This window comes from Rutidosis leptorrhynchoides, chromosome 4, assembly GCF_046630445.1.
Source record: "Rutidosis leptorrhynchoides isolate AG116_Rl617_1_P2 chromosome 4, CSIRO_AGI_Rlap_v1, whole genome shotgun sequence".
Taxonomy (NCBI): domain Eukaryota; kingdom Viridiplantae; phylum Streptophyta; class Magnoliopsida; order Asterales; family Asteraceae; genus Rutidosis; species Rutidosis leptorrhynchoides.
In genome coordinates, this window is record NC_092336.1 from 407,630,485 (window position 1) to 407,637,667 (window position 7,183).

Here is a 7,183-nt window from a genome sequence, read left to right on the forward strand (position 1 = left end):
AGTAACAAGTTAAGATTGTTCTTAAAGAGGATAACGCGAAAAGATGAGACTTCCACTATAAAAACTTCAAAGATGCTCAACCTCCCACCTTTGAAGGTGAACGAGACCCACTCAAGAGTGCTCGATGGATCTCCGATATGGAGGGGGCTTTCTGTACTAGTGAGTGCCCTCTCGATAAAAAAACGAGGTTTGGTAGTAGCATGATGAGGGGTGATGCCAAGTTGTGGTGGGACGCGAAAATCCGACTTTATGGCGAAGAACAAAGTATGAGTTTGACGTTGGACGAGTTTAAAGAAGAATTTTTCAAGGAGTACCGAACTTCGGCCTATCTTTCAAAGCTTAAGGACGAGTTACGTACTTTAAGGCAAGGGTCAATGGATTTGATCACTCTCAAGTGCACTTTCTTATCAAAGACCCAATTTTTCCCGAAGTATGATGGGAACGATCACATGTTGAAAGAAGATTTCTACCGAACCTTGAATGATAACTATCAAGAAAGGATTAGTAGGAATTCGGTGAAGACTTTTGACGAGCTATTTGATATCGCTAAGGGTTTTGAGTCGCTTGCTCCAAGAAAGAGTGACTTCACCTTTGGCAAACGAAAATTTGAAGCTACTAGCCACTCGAACAAGAAGAGCAAGAGTGTGACCGAGAGCGTCGGTAGTGTGAAAAAGGGGGCTTCTAAGAGTGTTGGGCCTACGTGCTACAATTGTGGTCGACAAGGGCACTTGGCCCGTGATTGTTGATGATGTAGCGTGAGGGTACGAAATATTATTATTTTTACTAGGAAATACTACAAAATATGACACAAGTTTTATTAATTTACGGATGGGATATACCTAAACCTTGCTACAACACTATAGGCAGTGTACCTAATCATAGAGTAGTTTAGTTTTTAGTAAGTCCGGTTCGTTCCACAGGGAGCTAGTGATTACGTACTATATTTTTATAAAACTATATTTATATAAATATATATATATAAGTAGTAATATTATTATAAAAGGGGGGGTTTTTACCGTTTAATGACCGGTTTGTCGATTTTATATTTTTAAGCGTAAAGATAAATGACAATAATTAAAGTGCGTAAAATAAATAAATGACGATAAATAAAATAACAATAAATAAAATTGCGATAGAATATGAAATAAAAGGATTATGCTTATTTAAACTTTCGTAATCATGATGTTTGACGTTTTGATTTTAATTAATTGTTACTCGGGTTAATTGTCCTTTGTCCTGGTTTATTTGATACCTATCTGGTTTTTGTCCATAATAGTCCATCGGTCATAAATATAAAGTGCGAGTGTCCTCGTCAAATTACCCTTATACCCGAAGTCAAATATTCCAACTAATTAAGGATTTAAACTGTGACGCAGTTATCACTTCTGTCAACAATTACACCAGTTATCACTGTATGTAATCCACCCCTGTTTTGATTAGATATGAATATTAATTTACCCACTTGATCAGTTTGAATAATCAATTACCCAACCCGAATAATTAATTAAATGATTATAATAGGATAACGTCACTAAATAGGAGAACCATAATCATTATTAATTATTAGGTTAATTAATTTGAAGATAGGTTCGACAGACTCCAATGAGTTGTCACTCAATTAGACAATACCCCCCATCTATTAATAGTCAATAGTCCAATTTCCACAAGTGTCGGTCTTTTGCCCAAACCTTAATTATGGTACAAAGTTCAATAACCCCGTCTTAATATTTTAGCCCAACATCACGATTACTTCGGCTCAAATAAGCATAATAATAACTTAGTTACTAGACATTAAATTAAAAAGGAAGAACATAGCTTACAGTGATGATTAATCGCGTAGCGTTGCACGGACAGAATTTCGACTTAAAAATCGTAAAATATTTCTTACAATAACCCAACTAAACCATAACTTTATTATGAAAATTAACTTATATTAAAATTATAATATAAATATATATTACATATTACAGAAGAGAGAAAGAAATATGAAGAAAAGTGTACATAAATCGATCAAATGAATTGCCTTTTATAGGCAAATATTGAATTAAAATTTTCACTTATGACCCCTTAACTATGCTCAATTAACAACTTTTTATTATTTATTATTATTCTTATTATGAATTATTTAAATATTATATTATATTCTTGTGCATAGTTGACTTGTACTTTCAGCTCCGTTGCGTCGAGCGTTGATAGTTGGCTCGGGTACCGGTTCCGGATTTTCGAACGTCCTTTCGTATAATTTAATATCTTGTACTTTGCGTTTTGTAACTTGTACTCTTGTCATTTTTAGACGTTTCTCATCAATAAATTGAACCACTTGGATTGTATCTTGTACATTTGAGCTTTTTGGACGTTTGCGTCTTCAAATCTTCGTTTTCGCCTTTTGTCTTCGCACTTATTTATTTAAACAATTACAATGAAAATATAATACAATTACATATGAAAACCTATTATTTAGGAGGGATATTGCTATGAAATATATGTTCCTTTTTAGCCTTATCAAATATCCCCACACTTGAGCGTTGCTTGTCCTCAAGCAATACAGAACTTGAAATAAAAACATACATGAATCACTTTTTTATTCATCACACTTTGTACATCAGTGATTTTGATATGGTGGTATAAACAATGATAGTAACGATAGAACCATGGTTAAAGGTGGGTGTGTCATCCACAGTTGCCTCGGGTTTAGGTCAACGACACTTGCAATCAAATAGCCGATTTACTTTCGGTTTCCAAAGCAAAGTGCACATTTGAAAGGCGGTTTACAGTTCCACATGACTATGAAAATTTAGATCCGTTAGAAAATTGGATCTTTATGAAAACATTTGATCTTTTGAAAATTCAATCTAGCTTTTACCCTAGACAAGTTTTCCGGAATAACCCTTCACCGGTGTTTGCAAAATATTTTTGTGGGTTGTGTGGGTTTCAGATTTGAAAATTTTAGCTCAACACTTGTGGTTTTGTGTTACCCACTTGCTAACCTTGTATTGGGAAAGCAACACGTCCAGTTTACTTGTTCCGTATATTACCTTTCGGTAAACTACCTTCCAGTTGTAAAGGAAAGCGATGAACAAGAAACTGTTAAGGCAATGTCTAATGAAATGCATATGATTATGGTCTTAAAACGTGTCGAATGCTAGTACTATCCTTTGTAGGAGCAATAGTAAAGATCATCCTATGATTTTTCGGTCTGGCACAAGGTCCTGTCTCCGACCATGCTATGCAACCACCGTTTCTTACGGTTGACACCTGATTTGGTTCAGGTGACCTAATGAATTCTGATGAATTCTCAGGATTTTACGCTCAATGGTAATGAACGCATTGAAAATAGGTTTTCAGAAAACAAATCGGTTTTATTTTTGATCAAAATATTTTCTCGTTCAAGCTCGAGTTTAGATATCATTGAATTCCATGAGTTTGTAATTCTCAATCTTTAAGGTCAATCTCTAGGATTGAGTAATATCAGTCTTAAAAGCTGATTTTTGATCTTTAAGGAGATTATCCTTTCTGGGGATTTGATTCATTAGTCTTATCAAGCTAATTTGCACGGTGCCCCCCCATTATGCGAGATAAATCCTTCTCATGGTTAGGATAAATCTGACCACATGGCGACCCTGTTTGATGCTGAGGTCCGTGGATTTTCTGCTGATTTTAGAGATGACTTTTCTAGATTTTTCGTCAACCTACAGCTGGTCTGAACGACAACTTCATGACCTAAATCAAGAAGCGCGTTTCTTTTTCGAAAGACTTTACTTCCTTTTAATGATGGAATTGATTCATCGTGTAGATCCATCTTTCTTACAGTAAATCGGGTAAACCAGTTAATTTAGTCCAAAGTAAAAGCACCTGCAATAACTTTACAAAAACATGTGATAGATAGTTTTTAATTGAATAACTTGGTACATTCTCCCCACACTTGGCTTTTTTCATGCGTCTTTTTATATCTTAATAAATAAATTCTAGCGTTTTAGTTGTTTCTCAATTTATGTCCTTTCCGAGGTAACAATAATTTCGGCATTAACACCTAGTTTTATCGTTCATAAATATGTATAAACATGATTTTGAATTCATTTAGTTAAAAAATTTTAAAATTTTCATAATATTTAGAAAATAAGCCAAGTATAAACCCGAGAGAATTTATAACACTTCCCCACACTTGAGATCATGCAATGCCCTCATTTGCATGAAATCAGACTATAATTATAAATTCATGAGGGTGATTAGTGTAGGAAAGTGATTAAAAATACTCAGTTTGTAATTACAAAGCTCGTCGAATGATAGATGGCGCGCCTCATCGTTCATTCCTTCATTTATTATATCACATTTGTTGTTTTGCATCTTGTCGTCAAAATCAGTAGCTTTTGCTGAACTTAATGTTAGTCTTTGAAAGTGCGTTGTTTTACCCTGTTGTTTACATGATAAAATACAAACATATATACATATTTTTAAAGTTGGGTATATTACCCCACGTTCAAAAAATTATAAAATCAAATTTTTTTTTTTTGCATACTTTAAATAAATAAAATTAAAAATAATGATGACAAAATTTTTCGCCCCGCCCTCGGGTAAAGTAATTTCGGCTCAACGACCTAGTCTTCAACTCACGACGAATTTTAGAAATCATTTTTTTTCAACTTAATGAAATAAAGTAAATTTTTGTTTTTAAATTCACACAAAACTTAAAAAGAAAACATATTAATTTCATATAAAACCTAAAAAACAAAAAAATTCAGAATGGGGGGAGAAAACTAGTTCTTTAGTGTCTGCTAGTGGAAAAGACCAATCGGATTCCATTCTCGGAACTACACGAGAACAGAACAACTAACTCCAAACAGCATTTTCTTTTTAGGATATTTGAATCTCCTCACACTTAGGTAGATGTGGTGTCGAAATTGTGATTAACTTCATCGTCAATTTCTCTTGGACCATAATCAACTTGCATATCTGTGACTTTTGCTTTAAGCCAGTGACCAGCTTTTTCCGTAATATCCACAAATTCAACTAGCTTCGCCTTTTCTTTAGGCGACAGATTGGATACTAACCGGTTATATAACTTAAAGTTCCCCTTACTTTTAGCATCAATAACCCGTTTAAAAAGTTTCTTCATTGAACTGTTAATAACGGGGTCATTTAATTTCGTATCAACTATGGGGTTCTTTATTATCAAGTCATCATTAGGTGTTACTTCATTTTCCCCACACTTAGGTGTTCTATTATTGTTAAGCATTACCGTTGGATTTGGTAAAACAACATGGTTCTTACTAATCGTTTTTGTCGGTTCAACGGTTTTGGTTTGTGGATATTTAGACTTTCGAATCATAAAGGTGATCGATTTCTCATCATTACTAAGTGTCATTCTACCCTTTCTTACATCAAATAACGCCCCGGTGGACGCTAAGAATGGTCGACCTAAAATTAGAGGAACGTTTGAGTCCTCTTCTATGTCAATGACAATGAATTCGACTAGAAAGCTTAAATTACCTACTTGAACGGGTAGGTTGTCAGCAATTCCAACTGGGTGCTTAATAGTTTGATCAAGGAGTCGAACACTCATATCCGTTGGAGTTAACTCACCTACACCTAATCTCTTATATAATGAAAGAGGCATAACACTCACACTTGAACCTAAATCTGCTAGTGCATCATACATGACACAGTCACTAAGTAGACAAGGAACAATAAATTCACCCGGATCACCTACCCTAGGTGGAGGATTTGGTGGAACTGTCTTCACCGGGTTTACTTCTATTGTTTTTGTTTCTTGCACTTTTTTATGCTTCTTCTTCTTCTTTCCAGAGGTATCACAAACTTTATTACCTATTACTTGCTCATACTCAACTCCTTTTCTTGGAAACGGGATGGGTGGTCTGTATGGTGCCACCACTGGCTTTACATACTCGGGTGGTGGTGGTGGTGTAACTTCTTCATTGTTACTTACATCTAAAACCTCCCCATCTTCTAATGCTGGTTTTTCAGAATTTGTTGAAACCATATTAACATTTTCATTCCGAGGATTTACTTCAGTATTACTCGGTAGCTTTCCTTGTTTCCTTTCACTCATCAATCTAACAAGAGTACCTACTTGTTTTTCTAGATTCAAAATAGAAGCTTGTTGAGTTCTAAATGACTGATCAAACCTCTCATTCGTTTGAGTTTGAGTTTCAATAAATTGTGTTTGAGATTCAACTAGCTTAAATACCACTTCTTCCAGATTTGACTTTTTCTCTTCGGTTTGTTGTGGTGGTTTATACAAGCCAGGTCTTTGTTGATTGAAAGTGTTGTTTTGAGTTGGTTGGTTATTCGGACCTTGTTGGTTATACGAGTTATTGTCGGGTCCTTTTGGATTGTAAAGAATGTTTTGATTTCGATTGAAGTTTGGCCTTGGCGGTTGATAATTATTCTGATAACTATTTTCCAGCCTTTGGTTCATGTAGACAACATTCTCACGTTGTTCCATTGTTTGTTCAATGTGACAGTCTTTCATTAAGTGTGGTCCACCGCATTGCTCACAACTGATTCGTATTGCGTGAATATCTTTATTCATCTTTTCCATTCGTCTCTCGAAAGCATCTATTTTTGCGGAAACAGAATCAAAGTTATGGCTAGAATCGGCTCTAGCCGCTTTAGATGAACGATATATATCTTTCTCTTGGTGCCACTCATGAGAGTGGGAGGCTGTGTTATCAATAATTTTGTAAGCTTCAGTTGCGGTTTTCTTCATAATGGTACCACCAGCTGTTATGTCGATGTCTTTTCGTGTAGCAACGTTGACACCTTGGTAGAATATTTGTACTATTTGATAAGTGTCTAAACCGTGTTGAGGACATCCTCTCAACAACTTTCCAAATCTTGTCCACGCCTCATATAGAGTTTCATTTGACTTTTGTGTGAACGTAACAATTTCTCCTTGAAGTCTCACGGCTTTAGATGCCGGAAAGAATCTTTTAAGAAATTTCTCAACTAAAACATCCCATGTGTCAATCGCCCCTTCAGGTAACGATTCTAACCAATCTTTGGCTTCTCCCTTTAAAGTCCAGGGAAACAACATGAGATAGATCTGTTCATCCTCAACTTCTCGGATTTTGAATAGTGTACAGATCCTATTAAACGTACGAAGATGTTCGTTTGGATCTTCCTTCGGCGCACCACTATATTGGCACTGATTAGTTACCATGTG